Source organism: Monodelphis domestica, chromosome 6 (assembly GCF_027887165.1).
Source record: "Monodelphis domestica isolate mMonDom1 chromosome 6, mMonDom1.pri, whole genome shotgun sequence".
Classification (NCBI taxonomy): Eukaryota; Metazoa; Chordata; class Mammalia; order Didelphimorphia; family Didelphidae; genus Monodelphis; species Monodelphis domestica.
This window is the reverse complement of record NC_077232.1, coordinates 232,176,997-232,202,664: the sequence shown is the minus strand read 5'-3', so window position 1 is coordinate 232,202,664 and position 25,668 is coordinate 232,176,997. Positions and strand designations below refer to the sequence as shown.

Sequence of the window (25,668 nt, the reverse complement as noted above, 5' to 3'; positions counted from 1 at the left end):
CTTTTGGTTTTGATGTTATTTACTTGTTATGTTTTTGCATATATTGTTCTGTGTTTTGAAATTTGTAATTGTTCATTATTTAATTCCCTTTTTCCTTTCCTTGATTAAATCCCTAGAATAGATAGTATAAGATAGTTGAGTGTAGATTGTTTGTTATTTTGGGTAGATAGCTGTGTCCTGCTTTCTGCTCTCAAGATACTGAGAGGGTAGCTGGTTTTGGTATTCCTTGGATGGACCAAGGAAGAACCTTTCAGTTCCTTCTCTGTGGCTGTCTTGAGGTACCTGCCTCCTTCCTGCTGTTCACACTACAAAGAGAAGCTGGATTTATCCTGGAGGTGCTGACATCTTTCTTTGGAGCAAAGGAGGTCTCTGGTTATAAGAATCCCTTAGGGCCTGGATTGGCTTTCCCTTAGGGAATCCCTCTCCATTTTAACTACCCTTTTAGTAATCAGATTAAGTTAGATTAGAAATCTTAGTAAATTAATATCTGAGTGGGTAATAGTAAGTTGGTCCCTTATCCCCTGTCATTCCCTTGCCCATTTGTTAACAAAACTGTTTTATACAATTGTGTGATCCCTTCCTTAAAATCTTCCCTTCTCCAAAATTCCCCTATTTCACCATTTAGTTAATAACAATAAGAAAAAATGCTTTAGAGGAAACAAAGTCTTACCTTGCAGAGAACACTCTACTTGATTTGAACAAAAAGATCAGCATTGAGATTAATTGTAGTTTAAGCACCAATAGCAGTTACAGAAGATGAAGAAGAAAGGTTCCATGAAGAATTGGGGAAGATGTTCTAAAATAGGACAACATCTTATCCCTGTTGGCCTCAGTTTCCTCATCTGTAAAATGAGCTGGAGAAGGAAATGGCGAACCACTCCAGTGTCTTTGCCAAGAAAACCCCAAATGGGTTCATAAAGAGTTGGATGTGACTGAAATGATTGAACAAAAATATTAAACATAAATATAGCTGGCATTTCAAAATGATAAGTGTGTTTTGATCATCAGAAGGTTAAAGATAAGAGAATACTGTTTCTGATTATAGTAGTTCCAAACCAACCTTTTAAAACAAGCTGCCAGCTTTGTGCAGTGGCAGTGTTGTAGTCAATGAGGTTTATCTGAGGCACAATTTTTGCTAATTAAAAGAAGTTGTCAGCTCTGAAAAATGGGAAATGGACAAAAGTAAAGATTAATAACTCTATCATCCTTTTAAAAAAGTTAAATGAATGAAAAAAATTTATCATGTGGAAGATGCTGAAATCATCTAGAAAACATCTAGCAAACCTTTCTTCTTCCTGCCAAACAGGCTACATTGGCAGCCAAGAGCAACACTAATTTAAAATACAAGCTCATTTGTAAATCATCGATGAGGAAAATTAATGAATAGTAGTAGCAGGGATTCCTCACACACACAAGTCCAGAAAAATAGTCAAAGAGGCAACAATCTGTTGAATGGATACATGAATGAAAGAAAAAGCATTTATTAAACACTTAACTAGGTGAGGAACCTGTGCTAGGCTCTGTGGGCACAAAGAGAAAAACTGACACATTGCAAGGAGCTCATACTCTAATTGAGAGAGACAACATAAAAGAAAATTCCTCCGGACTGGTAAGGCCCAAAGATCTTTAGTTTCTACAAGGAGCCACAATATCTGAGGCTGTGGAGGGCAAGGCATGGACACTTAGTGTCTGCATCCAAGGGAGATGCTAAGTTTTGGAGGATCTTGGGAGGCTGTGGTGGGGCTGATGGTAAGGTCTGATGGTGCTGCAACTCCTTAGAGGAACAGGAGCTAGGTTTGAGATACAGATACTTCAAATTATTCCAAGAGCCAAATGATTCCAGAGAAGAATTCAGAAAGAAAACATTGAACTGTTTTTAATAAGGAACAGATTTGTTGACATTTTAATAGTGATAATTGACATTTAGACAGTGCTTATATCATCATAGGCAATGGTAGTATAATGAACACAATTGTACTCTAACATCCTACAACCTCATTCAAAGAAGCAGCAATGCTAATTTAAGAACACGAAATTAGGATGACTGGCTGGAGTGACCAAATATATACTGAAGAAATCTGTGCTGGAGATGACTTATTTTTAAATCACTTGGGGATCAGAGCTCAAGATATCTCAAAAAGGGAAAAGAATGACTCCAAAAGAAACTGTAGGCTACAGAGAGTACTTTTAATGACAAAATAAAGCAACTGAGAAGGCTAACTGCTGATATTTCAAATTTATAAAATTTTTCCTTTCCCTCCCTCCTCTTGCCATTGTTTTCCCCTTTATTTAAAACTTTTTGATGCCTTTTGTCTTCACATTGCAGTCATTTCTTAATTGTTTTTGTTTTAATCAGCTCATTGCAATCACTTCAAATCCCTTTCCTAATCGCCCCACCCCCAAAGAAAAACAACAAAGAACATTCAGTTTAGTGACCACATCTGCCAAAGTATACAATATCCTTACTCAGTGATCTCCTGCTTCTTGGATGTGATGGGGAGCTATGCTTCTTCCATTCCTTGAGACCTTCAAGGACTTTTCATCTGCTTAGACTTTAACTTTCTTTTAGTAATCTTTTCATTTATGTTTTTGTAGTCATTATGTGTCTTGTCCTTTTGGTTCTACTTATTTCACTGTTCATGAAAACCTTTTGTGTTTCTCTGAATTCTTCCTAGTCACCATTTCTTACTATACAACAATATTCTATGAATTCACATGTCATGGTTGTCCACCCTACCCTGATATTCCGCCATCTATGGGGATCCATTTTGTTTCTAGTTCTTTGCTGCTACAAAGAGTGCTTTTGCCATATATTGGAGCTTTCTTTGTCTTTGACTTCCTCAAAGTATATGATCAGTAGTGGAATTGTTAGGACAAAGAGTATGGACAATTTAACAACTTTTCTTGCATAATTCTATACTGAGATTCATATTGGCTGTACAATTCCGTAGCTCCTCAACAGTGACTATTTCCATATAAAATCTTTTTAAGGCTAGTCTAGAATTGAGAATATTTAAAGAGATCTTTGTGGACAACTTTCTACAGTGGAACACTTTGTTATAGTAACACAACAGGCTGAGGTAGAGCTGATATAAGATCTCACAGCGTTTTTTGGTTTGTTTATCATTTTAAAGAAAGCATCTTGAAAATTCCTAGCTGTGTAACCTTAGACAAGTCACTTAATCTCCATCACCTGGCCCTTACAACTTTTATCTTAGAACCAATACCCAATATTGATTCTAAGATGGAAACAATAAGGGTTAAAAAGAAAAAAAGAAAACATGTGACTCAGCAAAGCAAAATAGTCTCCAAGGCTCTGCTTGGACAAGTTGTCTCCCATGGGTACATCATAATCACAAAACCTTCTATGATAGCTATAACTACAAAGATGACTTTGTTCAATGATTCACTTAATACTTGGATCAAGTGATGTACTAAATCAGTATGTTTGTCCACAGTGTTTGTCAGTGTCCTGGAACATAGCATCATATGTGAAAAGTGCTTGCCTTGGAGTCAGTTCAAAGTCTGACTCAGATACTCTCTGGCTGTGTGAATATGAGAAAGTCATTTAGCTCCTCTCAGTCTTGGTTTCCTCATTTATAAAATGGGGATAATAGCATCTTCTTTACAGGGTTTTTCGGATAATATAATGAAATAACAGAAATAAATATGCTGCAAGGCTCAAAGTGCTACATAAATCCGAATTGTGATTCTTCTTCTTCAAATGGATTGCCTATGGATGGTGAGGTCCTTCAAATCCTCTGATTGGCATTTTAAATCGCACTGAATTCTGGAACACTACAAGGGGATAGCATGTAAATTGAACAGGAATGTGAAAAAGATTGGTCTTACTATCTACACTGGGGGAACAGATGCCAGAAAAACTGCTTAAGCTATGACTTGTAGCTAGGTCAGTAGACCATTATATTACTCCATTAATGAGCAATAATGATAATAGCTAGCATTTATATAGTGCCTTAGGGATTGCAAAGCGCTTAAATATAATTTTATGCTAACAACAATCCTGTGAGATAGGTGCTATTATCCCCATTTTGTAGAAGAGGAAAGGGAGGTACAGGTTTTAAATGACTCTTCTAAAATCATATACCTTGTTAAGTGTTTAAGGGAGAATTTGAACTCAGGTCTTCCAGCTTGGAAGTTCAGGGCTCTATTCACAGTGCCACCTAGCTGGTAGAATAGATCTTGGACAGCTCCTAGGGATGGATGTTGAGTTAAGCTCAGATGAGAGTGGGTAAAGGAAATCTTAGGGCAACAGTGAGAAGTGATCTCCAATCCCATTATTATATAGATGAAGAAATTGAGGCAGAGGGAGGCTAAGTGATTTACCCAAGTTTACACAGGTAATAAGCATCACAGGATGTGAAACCAGATCCTTTGACACCACAGACAACGCTTTGGGCTGCCTCTCTGAATCGGCAAGTGCTTTCAGGGATTCCAAAAGATCCACTTCTACAAAAAGCCAAATATCTCAACACCAAAGTCCTCCCAGGGTTGCTACATGCCTGCAAACAATGAAAGGAACTCCTCAGCCTTTGAAGAATTAACTATAGAAACTGAAAAGGCAGGAGAAAAAAGGCACTTGGTCAAGAGGAATGAGTGCCCTGCCCTGGATTCTTGAGTTCAATTCTGGCCTCAGACATTTCCTAGTTGTGTGACCCTGGACAACTCTCTGATCCCTGCTTGCCTATGTGAAGACTGGGGAAGAAAATGACAGACCACTCCAGTGTCTCTGCCAAGAAAACCCCAAATGATGTCACAAGGCTGAAAATGATAGTAACAACAATAAAACATGTATATAGGCATTAAAAAAAAAAAAACCTTTATCTTCCACTTTAGAATCAATACTATGTATTGATTCCAAAACAGAAGAGTGGTAAGGGCTAGGCAATGGGGGTTAAATGACTTGTCCAGCGCACAGCTAGGACGTGTCTGAAGCCAAATTTGAACCCAGGACCTCCTGTCTCTAAACCTGGCTCTCAATCCACTGAGATACCTAGTTGCCCCCCATATAGGCTTTAATTACATACAAAAGGCCATTTAACCTCAGAAATAGTTTAAAAGACATTAGAAAAGGCAAAGTCACACTGGAAAGTAGGTCAAGTAGCTAGAGAGACAAGAGATACCTAGCTTTAGTAGACAGCTTGTTAGGTACCCAGGAGATTCGAAAAGAATCATCTAGTTAGAAAGAATTCCAGGAAGGGTTTATGGGGAAAAGATGGATGAGAATCCACAGGAGACTCCAGGGTAAAACTGCTACTCTTTGCCAGGGTTAAAGTACCCACCCATCAAATATCAAAGTACCTGCTATCCTCAACCCCCCCACGCCCCAAGGATTCCCACCAGGTACAATAGCTCCTTGCTTCCCCAGAGCTCTACCCACAATCACCCTCTCCCCCAGATCACCCTCTTCTCAAACCTTCTTTGTCACTTCAGCTAGGGAAGGAGGTGCCGGGTAGTTCTGCCATTGCTTCTTGACTGTGGCCTAAATGGAAACCTCTCCCTCCCCTTCGTGTGAGTGTGCGTGTGTGTGCGTGCGCTCCTGTGCGTGTACGTGTGCGTGTGTATGTGAGTGTGTGTGAGCGCACAGCAGACCAACAAGCAGTTGCAGGTTGGAAGGAAGTGAAAATGAAATTGACTTTTCTGAGAAATGATGAAAGCAGCCCCGCGGGCCAATGAGAGGCGGCAGCAAACTTCCGCGCCTCTCCCAGCGCTGACTGATTTCCATCCTCCTCCCCCTCCCTTTCTTCCCCTCCCCCGTCCCAACCCCCCTCTCCCCACCTCCCCGGTTGCACAAGGGGAAACAAACAGCGCCGAGGAGGAAGGGCGGAGGGAGGAGGGCGGAGAGAGCCGAGAGGAGGAAGGAGGAGGGAAGAGGGGGATTTCCAGCCTCTGCTCTGTGCAGTTTCCCCTTCTTGTTTTGCTTTCGATCTGGACTGTTCTCAGGCAAGCCGAGGGAGTAACTTTTAGTTTTACTCCTGCGATTATTTCCACTGACGGGTTTTCATTTTCTTTTCTTTTCTTTCTTTCTTTTTTGCACAACCCTAGCAACACTTTCACCGTGCAGGGATTACACAGGGAGCTCTGACCCAGCAAGTACCCAAGGAGATAGTGAGAGAGGTAAAGGTGGTTTATTTATTTTGTATCTCAGGGCCTTGGGGCCGGTGTGCTATGTGGTTGGGGGATCCTCGCCGGGGGCATGCTTACGAGGATAAGTCCGTGGGTCTGTGGGTCCTCGGCGTTTGTGGGTGGCGGGGGATGGGGTTGACACCATGTTCTTCTGGCTGGAGATGCCCCGGCCCCGGAATATTCATCTCGACGGTGGACACTCTGCATTTTAGGGGAAGCTACTGTTACTCCCCGGACTGCTTGGAGGAGGAGGCTGAGGAGGAGGAGGAGAAAAGGAGGAGGAGGAGGCTGGAGGTGGTGGTTTAATTTCACTTTTGGATTTGTAGACGCCGAGAGGTGCCTCCATGGACACGGGGGTTGAACCGCGCGTCCCTGCCGGCCGTCCCCACTGTGGATTCGTTGTGTCCTTCCGGGGGCTCCGGGCCGGGCTAGGGTCGTGGCTCTTCAGGCCTAGGAACCCCTGCGAGCCGGGCGAGGAGAGGACGAGCTGCTCCGGGGCTTGCTCTGGGCCTCGGCTCGTCCAGCTTTCGGGGAGAGGACGCCTCGTCCTTCCCCCCGGGCCCTGCCCTCGGACTCGGGGTCAGCCGGGTCCTTGGGTCTGCCACTTAAGAGGCAAGTTGCTGGGGCTCGGCCTGCAGGCCCCTGCAGAGGGCAGGCGAGGCGAGGGGCACCCGAGGCTAGGCCCGGCCGCGCGCCAGGGACCCGGGGAGCGCAGTTGGGCCAGGCCGCAGTTGCCCCCGGGGTGCGGGCATGCGTGGGGACATGCCACCGGCCCTACGCGCGGGCTGCCGCGCCGCTGGGGGCTCACCTGGAACCGGGGGGCACTACCCAGCCTGCTGCTCCTGCCCTACTTCCAGCACGGGAAGACGGAGCCAATATTACCCTGGGTGCTCGGCTCTTCCACTTCCCCAGGGGTGCTGCGGGGGGTGGCGGCAGTGTCCCCCACTTGATTGAAGCTTTCTTCTGATAGGAAAGCAATGGCATTTCTAGCTTAATTAAGAGTGGCCCGGGCATTGGCTGGCTGCCTCCTCCTCCTGTAAGTGCCCATCAGATTGGATGTGCTTTTGATGAATGGCGAGCCAGGGTGGAGGACAGCTGGATTTCCTGTTGTTGATTTTCAGGAATTAGTTAGGTTGTGGTCAGGCTTGCAGTTATCCATTAATTTTCCGCGGAACCTAATGGTCTAATGTTTTGGTAATAAAGATCTCAGCCAACTCCTTTAGAAAAAATTTCTATGACCTTGAGTCTTGGAATTTTAGGATTAGCCAATTTGAATCAACCTGACTGCATTTAGCCCTGGGGTCTTTGGGCTGCCTTTGCCTTTCCCCTCCTTTGAACCCGGAGGGGAAAGAAGTTCTCTGGAATTTCACCCACCTCTTAACAGAAATTGACCATTTCCTTGGATTAGGTCAAAACTATTCTGAGAAAGGGTCCCTAAGCACCAGATGATCCAAAGAATTCATCTGACTACCCACAAAAAGCTTAAGAACTTCTTTTGCTGGTGATAAAATTGAGTTTGGCGATTTATCCTATGTCCCAGAGGGTAGCAGGTTCAGGATTCCAATTCAGTTGAATTTAGATCTCAAAGCCTTGAATCCTAGGCAGAATAAAGGGCTTCTGACTGTTATATCTATCGTCTATGAATTATTAAGCATTTATTATGCCTATTAAAAAGAGATAATGGGTTGGGGATGTTTATATTAAAAAAGTTTTTTAAAGGAAAAAATCCCAAACATTTGCTAAATCCTCTGGGATTAGGATACATGGGGATACAATAGAATAAAATACATTAAACTTCTATTCTTAGAGAATTCAGATTCTGTAACAACAGATTTACAGGAATGATGGAGGTTTAACTTGTATAAGGACCAATAATCCATCATTTATTAAGCACTGCTTAAAAGTATGTATTATTTAATTGTCTGGTTCTTGTTGTGCGCTCTTTGGGGACTAAGACTAGCCTCTTCAGTTTTGAAAATGGTTCCAACTCTTGATTGAACTAAATTAAGCCTGTAACTGACATTCCCCCCAAAATGTGACCTGTCCAATGAAAAATAGTAGCCTTTCATGTGTATCATCCCTTTAACAAACCTGAACCAATCAGTGACTCAGAAGCTAGCATCTTGTAAAGTCAGGAAGGAAGATTACTAAGAGGAAAAAACTGTTTTTGTGAAAAGTATGTGAAAGCTAATGTTTTTCTCCCCAATAATTGCCAGCTTTTGGTGACATGCAGGCATTAAAGTTGGTTAAGTTCTGAAAAAATGTATCCATCCAATTCAAGTAGAGTCTCCTACAATATATTTCCATTAAAATGTTCTTAAAATGCATTAGGTACCATGGAGGGATACATTTATTTCTAAGCTGGATACGTTTGACATTTAATTTTTAATTTACCTTTGGACCTTTTCTAAGGGGATTCCAACAGGTTAAACTTTTACATCTTAATCTGATAATTTCAGAAAGAATAGCTATTGATTTCAGTGGCAAAGACCAGGACTTAATTATAATTTATGAGTGATTATAAATTATAGCTTTGTTGTACAAGAAATTGAGTGCCAGGAGAAGCCCCAAATTTAGCCGTATATATTGTATAATTGCTCTAACTTGTGCTGCTACATAAGAACTTTTTATATTAGAATAAAATCAGATTTTGGTTTTCATTTTTCCATGACACCATTTTTTCCCTCTTGGGTTTACAAGCAATAAAAAGGTCACTTGATACTTCAGGACTCCCTTTAGAAATGCCACCCTAACCATATGGGTACACCTGAAGCAAGCCATGGCAAACAATTAAGATGTCACAATGAAATGAGAGCAATGTACACCATGCCTAGAGATTGCTGGTGACCACACAGTGATGTCATAATAAAAACCATCCCCATTCTTTTCTGCTCTGTCATCTGAACTGCTTGATGTCCTTGGTAAATACCATTAAGCATGACCACTAATTACAGATTAATACAAACTGGCTTCCTCAGTTTGGGAGAGCTCAACATTTGATCTGTAGTTATTTATTTTTTCTCTCTGCCTAGTGGGTTTGGTTTCTTATAGTTGTTTATTTAAAGGAACTAATTCCTTAAATTCCTTTTTTTAGGGGAGCTGGGGGAAGAACCCTATTCGTTTTCATTAAAGTAACAAATCCAGGTATTTGTAGGCCATGGGAAAAGAAATGAGGGATGGGACAGCTAGAGAGTACAGTGGACAGAGAGCCAGACCTGGGGTCAGGAGGACCTGGATTTAAATCTGGCCTTAGATACTTCCTAGCTATGGGACTCTGGGCAAGTCACTTAACCTAAATTACCTAGCCCTTGCTGCTCTTCTGTCTTAGAATTGATACTAAGAAGGTAAGAATTAAAAAAAAAAGCCACAGCTCTGGATTCAATCTTTTTTTTTCCTTGGCCATAGTCCTGATCATAAAATTTAGAACTACTCTTTATGAGTAAATATAAACATTATAGAATTAAACATGAAGTATTTTCTGTAACTTTATTAAGGGAAATGTATAATTATGAAATACAGTACTATTTGAATTTTCTCATGTTAAAATAAAGATGGCATCCATTTTTATGTCTTTGCTTATGCATCTTCCAGATTTACAATTCTATTTAGATGTGGGAAGTAGCTCAGTGGCCTAGAGATGGGAGTTTCTGAGTTCAAATCTGGCCTCAAACACTTCCTAGCTGTGTGACCCTGGGCAAGTCATTTAGCCCCCATTGCCTAGCCCTTTTTGTTCTTCTGCCTTGGAACCAATACCCAGTATAAATTCTTTTTTTAAACCCATACCTTCCATATTAGAATCAATTATTATTAGTCAGACTCATTTGAACTTAACATTTTGCAAAGTCTATCAAACAGACCTGGGCAAATTACTGTGGCCACTATTTAAAATATAATATCAGGAGAAAGTATGCTGGTTCTGGAATCTGGATACATATGTTCTTGCCTTAAGTAGCTTGCAACAGTAGTGAAATTATATAACTGATATAAACTTATAAATAAGCTTACTTATTTATAAAATAAGAGAACTAGAGGAGATGTTCCCTCGAATCCTTTCCATACAAAAAAGTGTACTGTCTATATTTTTCTATCCCCATTTATGCTGACACTAGAAACCAAAGCAGAAGGTGGTCCATTTCTGACCTTTTAACCCTGATCTTTTAAAGAATTGATATGGAAACATCACTGACCAGAGAATTGGTTCAACCTGCCTTGCCAATACAATACTGTTGTGACACAGAGGGATATTTTAGCTCTTCCGTTGAGAAGGATCAACAGGAAGAAATTTATTTTGTGAGACTTGCCCTTTGTGAAGAGAGCTATTTTCTCATCGTTGTTGCTTTGTTTTAGTCTCAAACTCCCTTTTTATAGGCTTTAGGTATTCATCATCTACCCCCCCCCCCCCCAAAAAAAAAATTAAAGGGTTGATCAAGGAGTCTCTTTGTCTACATCTCCATTTCAGACTCTGGGTGGTTTCCAGCATGACCTGTCAATGGGAGGAATGGACAGTTGAGGCTTTCCTGTCCGGAGTTGAATTTTCACTAGATCTGTCTCAAGGGCAAAACCTGTTTGGCTTAGGAAAAAAAAAAAGTTTTGGTTATGGCTTTGTTGAAGTTGTGGGCCCTGCTTTTAGAGTGATTACAATGCTAGACTTAAAGTCAGGAAGATGGGGTTTTAAATCCAACCTTTGATATTTTACTAGCTTTGGTCACTTTGAGCATGAGTTTTCTTACCTGTAAAATGGGCATAATCATATCATCAAGCATTTCCCTCACAAAGTTGCTGTGAGATTCATGAGATAATGTGCCGTGAGCTCAATCTTATAAACTTAAAAGCACTTTAAAAATAGCATTATTATCAATAGTAACGATAGCTACTATTAATAGAATTGTTGTGTTGGCTCTATGTTGTGCTTATACAGCAAATTAAAAGAAAAAAACTAAGTTCAGTTAGAGTTGACTTAATTCAGTTAGGTTAAATCAAGAGTTGTCTTTTTTTTTTTGGCTTTTGTTTAAACTGAGCCTACTGTGCGCCTAGAAATCCACAAAGGCTATAGGGCATACAAAAGAAAGGCAGACTGCAATCAGTTTCAAGGAACCTCTTTTTATACTTTTTAAAAACTATAAATCTTTTACCTTCCGGCTTAGAATCAATACTGAATATCTGTTCCAAAGATAAGTGACTTGCCCAGGGACACATAGTTGAGAAGAGTCTGAGGTCAGATGTGAACCCAGGAGATTGACAACCTCCCCCAAAGCTTTCATTTATATGGGTTACATCTATTTATAATATTATGCTAGAGATGAACATCTCTTTGTATTTCTAGAGATAACTAGGTGGTATAGTAGGTAGCACTGAGTGTGGAGTCAGGAAGCCCAGCCTTGATATCCTGCCTCAGATATCTAGTAGCTGCACAATCCTGTGAAGTCACTTCACTTTTGTCAGCTTCAGTTTCCTCATCTCTAAAATAAGGATAATAGAAGTACTTATCTCAAAGGGAGAGTGTGAAAATCAAATGAGGTAAAGTGCTTTGTGAGCTCTAAAATGCTATAGAAATTGAAATAGTCCTGATCTCACAGACTTTCTCACAGGTGGTTCAGTGGATAGAGCACCTGGCCTGAAACAGGAGAACCCATCTTCTTGAATTCAGATCTGGCACTAGACACTTAATAGCTGTGTGGCCCTAGACAAGTTACTTAATCCTGTTTGCCTCAGTTTCCTAACCTGTAAAATGAGCTGGAAAAGGAAATAGCAAACCACTCCCGTATCTTTGCCAGGAAAACCCCAAATGAGGTCACAACTCAACAGTAACACTGAAACAACAACAATGAAAGGGTCTAGGACAGTGTTGGTGATCTTTTTAGAGACCAAGTGTCCACACTGTACTCTCATGCTGCATTTGATTTGCCTCCTTACCCAAGACTGGGGAGGGAGGAAGCTTTCCCATTTGGCTACTGGGTAGAGGAGTAGGTGATGAGAGAAATGCCCACAGGCGAGGTGGAGAGGGGGAAGGGAGCAGCCCCCTCTGGCACATGTGCCATAGGTTTGCCAACAGAGGTGTAGGAAGTTCTTGGGCCATGGTTTAAAAACCAATGCTGAAATACATTATTTCTGTAACTTGGACCATACTTTGAGATCCAGTACTAAATATGTTTCTGTTTCTTGAGTTTGCAAATTACTATTTTTCTGAGCTCACATTCTGCCGAGCAAGATGAGCTTGATTAATCTAGACATGCAGAATATGGACCAAAGGATTGAGCTTTTAAACATATACAGTACTTGTATATACATACACTATGGCATTTTATCAAGTGCTTTGCAGTTCTTTGATGGTTTATCCCCTGCATAAAACAGATTTATGGGAAGAGAGAGAAAAGCTACAATGAGGGTTTTTTGACACCTGGATAAGGTGATGATGGGTATATGGTTGGGGACAGTGAGAAAATAAAGATATCCTTAGGCTAAGTGGAAAATAGAATGATGTCTTCTGAATACTGGGAATACAGAGAGAAGCTAGCAAGGAGGCACATTCTCCCAAGGGGAAAGAATTCATTTATTTATTTCCCATTTGAATTAATTTATTTAGTCAATTTAGAACATTATTCCTTGGTTACAGTAATCACATTATTTCCCTCCTTCACTTCCACCCACCCTTCCCGCAGCCAATGCACAATTTCCCAAGGGAAAATTATTAAAGCAGCTGGTTTAGTAGAAAGACTATTAGGCCTTCAAAGGTGAAAAATCCAAGTAAGTCAATAAGTATTTATTACATGTTTACTAGTCTTAGCTGAAGATACAAATACAATAAAAACAAAAGACAACACATTCTAATGGAAGAAGGCCTCCAGGAAAGGGATCTGAAAAGGGAGCTGCCTTGGGCATGGTCTTCAAGTTCTAATCTGGAAGCTTCCTCAAGATTCCAAGAGAAATTTACCAATGGGAGAGGGGTTCCCTCACCTCTTAAATCGGAATATTACTTTCAGAGCATACTTCACAAAGCAGTAGTGAGGAAAGTCTGGAGACCTTATGGTATTTCCCCCCCCCCCCCCAAAAAAAAAAAGACATTACTAAATGAGTGCCACCAGTAATATGAAGTTGAGAATGACTAGCTAATTTGGAACAGTCTTCCTCCCAAGACCTTTTGGGCAGGCTGCTTTGGATAGATGTTAATGACTTACATGACTTCAGAGATTATCTGTAAGATTCAGTGAGTAAGAGAAAGTAGAGGTCTTTGTTATGACTTGGATGCAGTTGGGAGCCAGGTTAGAGGTAACAACTTTGGGGGATGCCTTTTTGGTGCCCAAGTCCTTCATTGCCAAAGGTCCTTTCCATGTCTAAATCTGGAAGCAGTGGCAGACCCCATATAAAGGCAGAAGAGACTGGATTCATTGTTTTTGTCCTCAAATTCAGAGAAGAGATGTAGAGATCAAATTTCCTTTTTAAAATTATTTTTAAATTCAGGTTATTAATTTTTAATGAGAGGATAGATAAGGCCAACTAGGGGATACAGTAGAAGAGCACCAGGAGTCAGGAAGACTCATCTTTGTGAGTTCAAATCCATCCTCAGATGCTTACTATGTGACTGTGGGCAAGTCACTTACCCCAGTTGGCCTCAAGTTTCCTTATCTGCAAAATGAGCTAGAGAAGGAAATTGGAAACCATTCCATTATCCTTGCCAATAAAGTCTCAGATGAGGTTATAAGAGTCAGATGTGACAGAAAAATGATTGAACAACAAAAAGATGAGTTCATTTCTAAAATCCTTTCCAGTTCTAATATCTAAATTATGTATTCTAGTATTTATTGTGTTTTAAATCCTTCTTGAGTCCTGTGACTCCAGACAAAGCCCTTACCCTTTGCATGTTTCAATTTTCTCATCTCTAAAATGAGAATAATAATAGTATCCACCTGAGTTTTTGTGAGGATAAAATGAGATAATATTTTTAAAGTGCTTTGCAAACCTTAAATGTACTATATAAATTCTAGCTATAATCATTATCATTATGTCACAAGTTCCCTTCTGACTCTTAATATTCTGTGTTCTCAAATCTCTTCCATCTCTAACACGCTTTATATTCTAAATTCTCTTGCAACTTTTAACTTTTAAAAAAATTTAATATATTTCTAGGTCTGGCTCTCAATGACTGGGTGGCCCAAAGTTTGTTTTTTAAATGTTGTCATTGTATACATTGTTCTCCTTGTTCCACTTGTTTCATTCTTCATCAATTTATAAAAGTCCTCAAAATTGTTCATTTTTAAGATATTATAGTATGGATTGTGCTCCCTTCCTTTATCAGCTCATATAAGTCTTAAATATGCACAAAGGGCTTTAAAAATGCACACCCTTTGATCCAGCAATACCACTACTAGATTTGTACCCAAAGAGATAATAAGGAAAAAGACTTGTACAAGAATATTCATAGCTGTGCTCTTTGTGGTGGCCAAAAACTGGAAAATGAGGGGATGCCCTTCAGTTGGGGAATGGCTGAACAAACTGAGATATCTGATGGTGATGGAACACTATTGTGCAATAAGATTTGATGATCTGGAGGAATTAATTCTACATGAATTGGGAGAACCTCATTGAACTGATGCAGAGTGAAATGAGAGAACCAGAAGGTAAAACATTGTGGAAAAATGCAATGCAATGGAATTTGCTACTAGGAACAATGCAACAAACCAGGACTCCCCTGAAGGACTTATGGAAAAGAATGCTATCCACATTGAGAAAAAGAACTATGGGAGTTGTAGAAGTTAAATTAATATCCGATACTTCAAGTTTTACTTTTATAAAGTTTATTATATAACAAAATAGAACCATGGGACTAAGTTTTCTATCTGTTCCAAAAAAAATCTGCTCCACCAAAGCTACCACAGGATGGAAAAAGACCTGGGAGACGGAACTCCACTGAATTTATCTCCTGCCTACATCATCATGTAATGACTGGAAGAGAGTAGGGTGCTGGGAATCATAATTTTGCTGAGGATAGTAATTTTTAGGGTAACAGATTCAAATTACACAGGAGAAATGCAAAAGCAAAATATATGACATCACTTATCACATATATGGGATTGTGATTTGGGGTTTAGGCTTTAAAAAATTGCTCCATAGCAAAAATGAATAATATGGAAATAGGTATCAAGTGATAACATTTGTACAGCCCAGAGGAATTGCTTGTCGACTCTGGGAGAGGAGAGGGAAGAGGGAAGAGGGGAAGGAAAGAAAATGAATCACGTAAACGTGGAAAAATATTTTAAAATAGATTTAAAAAAACACATAAAAATAAAGAAAAAAGAAATATAAAGAGATTCCATTTAAAATTACTATGGGGCACAGCTAGGTGGCTCAGCAGATAGAGATCTAAACTAGAGATGGGAGGTCCTAGGTTCAAATCTAGTCTCAGATATTTCCTAGCTGTATAACCCTGGGTAAGTTACTTAATACCCATTGCCTAGTGCTTATCACTTTTCTGCCTCAGAAATTTTAAAAGAAAGTAAGGATTTTTAAAAAGTTACTGTAGAGTGTATAATATACTTAAAAGCCAAGGAACATTTTAGATATAAATACAATTATAAACAACCATTCACAGAATTAACGACACCGTTGACTAGCTGAAAATATATTTATTGCTCACTCATAGAACCAGACAATAACAAAAAATGACTACAAGCTAATTTACTTTTTCAATGTCACATCAATTAAACTACCAAAAGATTACTGTAGAGTCCTAGGAAAAAAAATGTTGAAATTGAAAAGGAGGAAAAAAAGATAAAAAAATCTCAAGAATAATAATGAAGAGAACTTGGGACAAAGTAGGTTTAGCAGTGCCAAACTTCAAATTGATAGTTTTGATTTCTTCATCTGAAAAATTCTTATTCATGGCCCTTGACCATTTCTCTTTATATTTCTGACTAAGGGATTTATTGGTATTAGATTAGATTAGATTAGAATAGAAATGCTGATCATTAATGTATATTTACTTTATATCCTTTCAAATTTGTTCTCATTATATTTACTTTATATCCTTTCAAATTTGTTTTCATTGTTTATTGTTTCATTTTTTAATTGAGCTAAGGTTCTTTAAGTATACCATCCTATCATCTGCATGTTTTCTGTTGACCTACAAATACTCCCTCAATTTCTTTTTCTTACTGCTCTAACTAGAATTTCTAGTACCATGTCAAATAGAAGAGGTCACAGTGGACATCTTTGTTTCACCACTGAATTGATTAGAAAGGATTCTTGTTTGTTGTTATCATAAACAATGGTAGCTCTTGGTTTGAGATAGATAGTATTTATCATTTGGAGGAAAAGTCCATTTTCCCCTGTGTTTTCTAATGATGTTGAATAGAAGTGCATGTTGTGTTTTGTCAAAAGCTTTTTCTGCATCTATTAAAAATATCATGTGATCTTTTTTCATTTTGTGATTAATATGGTTTTTTGAGCATATAGTTTTCCTAATATTAAATCCAACCCTCATTTAATTCCCATCTAGTCATAGTGCATAAATCCATGTCATGTTATTTTATCTTCTTTGCTAATATTAATATTTTGAATGTTTTTATCTATCTTAATTAGAAATAAAGTTTTCTTTTTCTATCTTGATTCTCTCTGATTTGTGTGTCCTAGGAAGAATTTTATTTGTTTATTTTTTCCTAGAAGGAATTTGTTGGTATTCCTTCTTTTGTGTATTTACAAACAATTTATGTAATATCCTAATTAATTGTTCTTTGAGTGCTTGATAGAATTTGCTTGTGAATCCATTTGGTCTTGTAATCTTTTCTTTGGAAGTTCCTTTTATGGTTTGTTTGATTTCATCCTCTGAAATCAGATTTTTTGAATTCTTTCTTAGTATTTTAATGTGGGTATTTCACATTTAAAAATATTCATTTTTAAGTAGGTTGTTTTTGTTATATTTGAGCAAAATAGTTTCTAAGAATATGCATTTTTTCTTCTTAATTTTTTCCTTTTTGATATTGGTAATTTGGTTTTCTTTTTCTTTTTAGCTAAAAAAGCGAATAGTCTATCCATTTTATTTTACCCCTAAATAAACCCAGCTCTTGGTTTAATTTTTTTCTTTTTTCTTTTTAATTTTGCTTGTTAATATCTTCTTTGATTTCAAGGATTTCTATACTGATGTTTAGTTGTGGTTTTTAAATTTGATTATTTATATTCTCAATTCACTAATCTGATCTTTCTCTGTTTTGTGATTATAAGTATTTAAAAATATGTGTTTTCCCTTAATGATGACTTTGGCTGAATCTCCAAAGTTTTGGAATATTTTCTCATTGTCATTATTATCTTTAATGGAATTATAATTTTTATTTGTTTCTTTAACCAACAATTCTTCACGATATTAGTCTCCAGTTACTTTTTAATATGTTCAGTGGCCAATATAATTTTTAATGCACTATGATCAGAAAAAGATATGCATGATATTCTGCTTTCTGTATTTGTTTGTGAGACTTTATGTCCTAAGCCCTGAACCAATTTGTGAAAACTGTACATGAGAAATATGTTTATTCCTTTCTATTTCCATTCAACAGTTACCAGTGTTTTTTTTAATCATATCTAATTTGTAAAAAAGAATTCTTTCAAGTCCTTAATTTCTCTCTTCCTTTAAAAAAATATTTACTTGTAGCTACTGGGATAAATCATAGTCCCTTATTAGCTTCCTTGAAATGATCTTTGCTATATCTGCTTATTGTATGTTTAGATGAGGCATAGTGGATTTTGCTACAACCACTTATTTTAACCTTGTGAGTCTTTATGTGGCAAACATATTTCTTACATGGTTGGATTTTGCTTTTTTAATTCATTCTATTAACCTCTTCTGTTTTGTAGGTGAAGTTATCTCATTCACAGTTATGATAGTTAACTGTCTATGTCCCTCCATTCTCTTATTCTCTGGCACTTAATTTACACTATACTCTTTCCCTTTTTAGTTTGCTATTACATTTTCTTTTTTTATTTAACCTTTTTTTTTTACTATTTCCCTCTCTAAGCTTAAGGTTTATTTTTATGCTTAACCTTCCCTGAATCTATCTTCTTTCTTATATCCCTATCTTCCCACTTCCTGTTATCAGTAGCTCTGTTGAATTTAATGTATTTCTATGCCAAACTGTTTTCCTTTTTTATGTGCTTATAGTTCTACTTGTACAACCCAATTTTGTATCTTAAATTCTCCAATCTCGTCTCCCATTTTCTCTTAATATATCCTCCTTGTCCAGATCTGTTTTTTTCCCCTTAGATCTTTAAAACATATAGGTCTTCTATCTCAATAATCCCTTGTGATGTTAACCCTTTTCAGTTCATCCTTATAAAATCTCTTCATATTATTCACTTATACTTACCTTTTAATTTTTTCTACTGTACTTTTATTTTGAAGTTTCTTTTAATACCTTTTTAAAAATTAGGAACATTTGAAAGTCTTCTGTTCCCTTTAAGATTCATTTTCTTCAGCTAGGATTATTCTCTGTTGCTGAGTATTTTATCTTTAATTTTAAACTTGTCTTTTGGAATATCTCATTCTACATTCTCTGCTCCTTCAAAATAATATCTTGGAAATCTCATGTGATCCTGATTATGGTTCTTTGATATTTTAATTCTTTCTTTCTGAATGCTTATTGCAGAGTTTCATTTGGAAGTTCTGAATTTTGGTAATGCTATTACCAGGAATTTTAAATTTGAGGTTTCTTTCAGGAGGTTTTTGGTAGGTTCTTTCTATTTTCACATTGCCCTTATGTTGTATTCTGTCTGAACAATTTTCTTTAGTATGGTACCCAGCTTTTTTCCCTGTGGATTTCAGTTAATCCTGAAATTCCAAGTTCTCTCTCCTTGATCTGTTTTCCAGGTCAGTTGTTTTTCTTTTTTTCTTTCTTTTTATTCTGCTTTAATAATTTATATTGCATCTTGGAGCCATTAATTTCCATTTGATCAAGTCTTATTTTTAAGAAATTTGTTACATAGTAAGGTATTGTTTCTTTTTTGTTAAATTTTTGATCATTTCCCCATCTCTTTCTGCTGTAGCTCTCATTTCATTCCCATCATTTCTTTAAAAGATTCTAATTTTTCTTGGGGGAAGATATTTTTTCTTTGTGATTTTGATTATGAGTTTTTGTTGTTGTTTTAATTCTCCTCTTCTAAGTTTGTGCCTTGTTCATCTCTGACATTATAAAAATTTTATTTATTGATTCATTTTTGTTGATGAAGTCTCAGGAATTTGAGGTTTAAGTTTCCCTTACTTTGGGAAATCTAATAAATTTGAAGACATTTTCCTATACTCTATAGTCTTTCTTTAGAATTTTTTTCTTAACCATGAATATACTTATCCTTAGTTTAATGAAGTCCTTTTCTTTAGATAGTGAGAGAGAGAAGGGGAAACTTTTTATTTAATCCTCATTTAAATCTGGGGATGCCCTCCTGTGGTGGGAGAGACCTTATTGAGAACTTTTTCTTGAGTGGGAGGAGAAGAAAGGTTAATGACCTTTTCTCACAGTCTTTTTTTTTTATAATAACCTGAATGGAAGCTTTTCCCTCTTTCTACTCTGAGATGTTTTTTTCTTAGTGGGCAAGGTTTTTTCTTTTTTCTTTTTCTTAACCTTAGCAAAGTTTGCCAGTTTCACTTTAGTTCCTCAGGGGATTTTTTTCCCCTGAGGCAGTTGAGTTTTTTTTTTTTTAACTCAACTGTCAAACGGAACTGAGCCTTTATTTTTTTAATCTTCAAATTGAGGTGTGAACAAATTACATACATTACAGAGACTTGAAAACCCAAACAAAACAAAGACAAAATCCAAACCCATCAAGAAACAATAGACTTTCTAATTTTGTCCCATAATTCACTTATTTTGGTCTATCACTTAGATATCTGAGTATGACATACAATGAAATTTGATGGTTAAGAGAAATAGGAAGAGATGCCAAGTGACTGATAATTGGATTGCTGCCAAAGGACCCCAGGCATGGTATAGTTGAGAAGAGCTTCTGTTTGTATTAACAACTTAAACTAACACATTCTGTGCAAGGCACTATGCATCATAATACATAATTCTGACAGACCAGGAAGCCTACTGTAAAGCCCCCTGCCTACTGAGCCCTTATCCTCTTTGGGAGGGATGGCAAAGGGAGAATGAGTCATAGCAATTTGCCAGATTTAGTCACAGGACCAGCCAACAAGAATGATAATGGGTGGGAAGATCTTACTTTTAGCAAGTATGGAAGGCGAAAGGAATCTTGCAATGACCTGCAGAGATTGCAGTGTGGTTTTGTTTTGCCAAGAAAAACGTACTAGTTATATATGTATAAAGTAGAAGTTTGCCTTCATACCAGAGAAGATGATGAAAAAGCTGAAAAAATACCCCTCTACACTTCAGGATACTAGGGAGAAAAAAAGACTTCTTTGAAAAATTGTGTGGTGAAGGAATGGTTAAAGCACTACATAGAGAAAGAATCCTATCCCGTATCAGGAGACTGGAAGATTTGAAGGATGTGACCCACAAAATGAGGAGGGATTGCTGAAGAACTGTATCTTCTAGAAATAGACTAGATGCTTCCCAGAAAGGGTGGTGCTAGACCCTAAGAGGTGGAAGAGATTTCTTTGGTTCTAAGGAACTATGGCACTGCTACCAGGAAAGGGATGATTATAGATCTGAGAAGCTTTGCTGCTCAGTGATGGCCTGATCAATAGTACTGGGGCTGACTTCTGTCAGCCCACAAGAACAACGGAGAAGGCTGCTGTGTTCTGAGTGTTATATCCAGAGAATGACCAGTTAAACAGGGGAATAGCTACATGGTAAGCTCCTCATTAGAGTGTAAACTCCTTGAGAGTAGGTGTTATCTTTTATTTCTTTTGTTGGTATTCCCAGCTCTTAGCATATTGCTTGACAAACAGTAGGCACCTAATAAATGTTGATTGATACCTATGAAGATGCCTGATACCACTGAAAGGAGCCTAGAAGATATTTCTAAAAATGAAAGAAGGAACATAGGAGTTCCAGAAGAGCAAAGTTGATAGGAAAGTGAACAAGTAATTAAATAGTGTTTAAGAACCCTATTCATATTTCTAGACCACATCTTATAATAATAACAATTATTATTATAACTTAACCTTTGTATAGTCTTTGAAGGTTTACACAATGATTTACATTTATATATATAAATATATATTATATTATTATTAGCTCATTTCCTGTTTAGAGTGCCTTAAAAGTCTTAGTGTGGTTTTGAGCTCTAATAGTCTATAGACACTGTCTCTTCCCTCTCTGTGCCATATTCAGATCTAGAAGTATTATATCAAAATAAGTGATTTATCTGTCATCTTTTGTATCTTCAGGAACTTGGACTTTCTTTTTTGGCTTGTTTCATTCTTATAATATGATCAACCTACCTCCTTTTTCTTAGATGTGCATATCTATGATGGCTGTCATTTTTTAAAAAAGCTATGGGTGGGGGAAGCTAAGTGACTCAATGGATAGAGAGCCAGGCCTAGACATGGGAGGTCCTAGGTTCAAATATGGCTTTAGACACTTTCTGGCTGTGTGACCCAGGATAACTCACAACCTCCATTGCCCAGGCTTTACCACTCTTCTGCCCTGGAACTAATACACAGTATTGATTCCAAGATGGAAGGTAAGGGTTTAAAAAAAAAAGCTATAGGCTGCTTATACCCACCATATTCAGCTGCCATCTTTTCCCTTGATTTAGATTTAAGCATCTAGGTGGTATAGTACTTAGATACCAGGTCTGAAGTCAGGAAGACTTATCTTCCTAAGTTCAAATATGTCTTCAGACACTTTACTTGCTGTGTGACCCTGGGCAAGTCACTTTTTTTCCCCTCAGTTTCCTTATCTATTAAATGAGCTGGGGAAAGAAATGGGAAACCACTCCAGTATCTTTGCCAGGAATATCCCCAAAAGGGTCATGAATAGTTAGAGACAACTGAAATGATTCAACAACAAAATTAAGCGCCTTGAGAGAAGTCTTATAGTACCCAATGTGTCCTCTGCTGCCTTTGAAAGTAATTAATGTGCGTTTGTGAATTGAATATTTATAGAATTTCATAGCAGAGGAGACCTTAAAGACCAACCAGTTCAGCCCTCTTATTTTACTGATGGTGTGATTTAGGGTTATAGAATCCCAGAATCTGAGATGGAGGAGGCCATGGAGGTCATATAGTCCCAGGCTCATAAAGATTACAGAACCTATATTTAGAGATGAAGGGAACCTTACAAGTCATCTAGGCCTTGTCCCCTCCTAAGGCAGATTGGGAAATGGACACCCAGAGAGGGGAAGTCACATTATAGGTTACCTGAATAGTAAATGGGAAACGGGGATTTGAACCTATGTCGTCTGACTCCACATCTGACACTTATCATTGTTGGTGGCAGAAATCGCCCTAGAATGCAGGTCTCTTGGTTTCCATTCCAGTCTAGTGCTTCTTCCATATAAAGACAACTGTTTGTAAACTGGAAAGTGCTACATAGTCAGAGTTTATATTTTTCTTTGCCAGATGCCCTTGACCGGCTGGTGAAGACTATGAAGTAATCTTTTAAATGCATCAGATAAAATGCACAGAGGATGCCAAGGAGAGGGAAGCACACTGATCAAAAGCTTTTTTTAAAAGAGTTCACAGACTTCAAGTTAAGCACCCCTGCTCACAGAAGCATTTCTCATGTAGACCTCATTTATTTTCCAGGGCCGTAAGCCACATTTTAGGTGTTAATGCCTCAGGGAAATCCAGCTTGGTAAAGAGGACAACCAGTCCACCATAAATGTATGTCTGTTACTTGCCACCGGTTTGGTGACATAGTAATAAATAATACAAAGCTGGGAAATTAGGGATATAGCAAATGTCTGTTATCTCAAGAGATAATGGATAGAAAGCACTTGGTAGTTTGCAGTTATTATTATTAGCCTTTGGTTATCAGGACTCCAGTCTGGTGATAACTTCATATGTTCCTACTAAGCTCAAGTAATGTTTATAGAGCAATATTAGGGTGTGCTCATGAATCCAAAAGATTCTCCTCTCCTTCCCTCCCTCCCTCCCTCCCTCCATCTCTTCCTTCCTTCCTTCCTTCCTTCCTTCCTTCCTTCCTTCCTTCCTTCCTTCCTTCCTTCCTTCCTTCCTTCCTTCCTTCCTTCCTTCCTTCCTTCCTTCCTTCCTTCCTTCCTTCCTTCCTTCCTTCCTTCCTTCCTTCCTTCCTTCCTTCCTTCCTGTTAAGTGACTTGTTTAGGGTCACAGAATTAGGAAATCTCTGAGGCCAGATTTGAACACAAGACTTTCCCATCTCTAGAACTGGCTCTCAATCCGCTGAGCCACCTTGTTGCCCTCACCACATTGAATTTCTGAGCTTAAATGCTCATGTTGAAAATTAAACAAGAGGCAAGCTGGGTTCAGCATAGCCCTGCAAATACCTCATTTCCTTAAAACCTTTATGATCATAATAATACTGAAGTCAATGCCTACCAAGTTCATTATCGTGAATACTACCTCACTTCCTTCCCCTCCTTCCCAACCATTAGCTTTAAAACCACAGAAGATTGTAGAGGTAGGAGAGAAAGAGCTTAGTTAACTTGTCCAAGGTCACACAGCTAGTGGGAATCAGGTGAGACTTAAATGCTAATCTTCTGACTTCAGATCTTAAACTCTTTCCATTACACCATTGGTGACTTCACTGTCAGGAAGGGACCATTTCACAAACTTTAATATTCAGTGATTATTAGAAGTAGAAGGTAAGGCAAAGATTGTGGCGATCCTGTCATTTACCTTCCTAAAGAAGCAGTCCTGAATTCTGGGCATCAGTGTTGTAAATAAAGATGGCAGGTGCCAGTGGGCTGTTTTTAAACTGAATCCAGGAATGCTGGACCCATCTTCAGGGCCACGTGCTCACATTTTCATGTATAGGAAGTCCATTGCAACTTAATAAGGGTCATTAGAATGAGGAAATTGCTTCATGTTAACCAGAGTGCCTTTATGAGATGAGATCTCAGTGCCCATTGTTTGTAAATGTTACTATTTCCTGGGAGAGACATCCAAACAGTGGAACAAATCTGAAAGTTTATGATTATAGAATCAGAAAAAGATTGTAGACATTGCTACAAAGTTATTCATATAAAGCTAATATTTTATAGAGTCTGTCCTTCATTGGAGGGATTTTTTCTCTTTCGTCAACTGGTACAGTTATTAGAAACCAGAGCTCTCCTACTCCTGAATAGCTTTGTAAAAACGCTGAAAAAACTTTGGCTGTCCAACTCCCCCTTTACCCCCTTTTCTTTTCTTCCTTTTTTTTTAAACCCTTACCTTCCATCTTAGAATCAATACTGTGTATTGGTTCCAAGACAGAAAAGTGGTAAGGGCTAAGCAGTAGGGGTCAAGTGACTTGCCCATGGTTACACAGCTAGGAAGTGTCTGAGGTTAGATTTGAACACAGGACTTTCTCTCTGTAGGCCTGGCTCTCAATCCATGGAGCCACCCAGCTGTCTTCCACACCCCTTTTTTTCTTAAGCTTTTGTGAATATTTTGTTTTCTTGAAGTTTCCATTTTAGTTCCATTTTGATCCCCTTAGATTTCACATTGGTCTAGTGGACAGCAATTTCCAGCCCCTTTTCTTGACTGTGTAAACCATCATTTTTCCATTCGTGTTTGATAGTCTTATGTTCCAGTTTCCAGGATTACAGTTCTTACAGGAGTTTACATTCAGATTTGGTAGCTTCTTGGGAGAAACAATTTCTCAGCAACCGTTTGTAAATAATCTCTGGGAAGATTTCCACAGATGATTAAGCCCATATTTTTTTATATGATTTCAGGAAGACAGAGAGAAGAAAGGGAAGGCAATGGGTACATTAAATGGTTGTTTGATTATGATAGGTATTTGCAGTGGAAGCAATTTTTTATTTCATATGCTGGGAATGGTATGTACTTAATAAATATTTGTAGTTTGAGTGGGTGACTAATACTTCTAGAACCCGAGGAACAAGGCATAACAAAAGATAATAACTTAAAAAAAACAACAAAAACAACTTGAAACCCTTTACCTTCTCTCTTAGAATCCAGAAGACCCAAAGAGTCCAAGGGCTAGGCGATTGGAATTAAGTGATTTGCCTAAGGGTTACACAGCTAGGAAGTGTCCCAGGTCAGACCTGAACCCAGGACCTCTTGTCTGCTAGTCTGGCTCTATTCACTGAGCCGCCTCGATGCCCCACAACTACTTTTTAATCAACAAGTATTTATTCTTTGCTTATTATGTGTCAGGCACTGGCAATATGACCAGAAAGGAAGGTTTCCTTGCCCCTAGGGAGTTTACAGGAAGGCAGCTAGTAGCCTGGTAGAACACTAGGCTTGGAAGCAGAAAGGCCTGAGTTCAAATTTGGTCTGGGACATACTAGCTGTGTGACTCTGGGCAAGTCACTTAACTCTTTTTGCTTCAGTTCTCAACTGTAAAATGGACATAATAAATAATTCAATGCAATTATAGTATATATAATGTGATTATATTTTAATATATAATACATACATAGATTACACAC

General features: G+C 38.2%; 1 protein-coding gene and 1 pseudogene across 6 annotated transcripts in view; both read left to right on the top strand.

Annotated features, from left to right (window-relative positions):
- The first annotated feature begins 1,078 nt into the window (after window positions 1–1,078).
- On the top strand, window positions 1,079–1,147 carry LOC130455310 (U4 spliceosomal RNA; annotated as a pseudogene).
- Window positions 1,148–5,588: 4,441 nt separating this feature from the next.
- The window catches only part of IRF2 (interferon regulatory factor 2), a 142,633-nt gene continuing 122,553 nt past the window's right edge, over window positions 5,589–25,668 (top strand). The window contains exon 1 of one of the 6 annotated variants that reach the window (XM_016423108.2): window positions 5,589–6,138. The gene's annotated coding sequence lies outside the window, so the exon portion shown is untranslated. The remainder of the gene's footprint in view (window positions 6,139–25,668) is intronic. The other 5 variants (XM_056802955.1, XM_007496065.3, XM_007496063.3 and 2 more) reach the window with 5 other exon arrangements.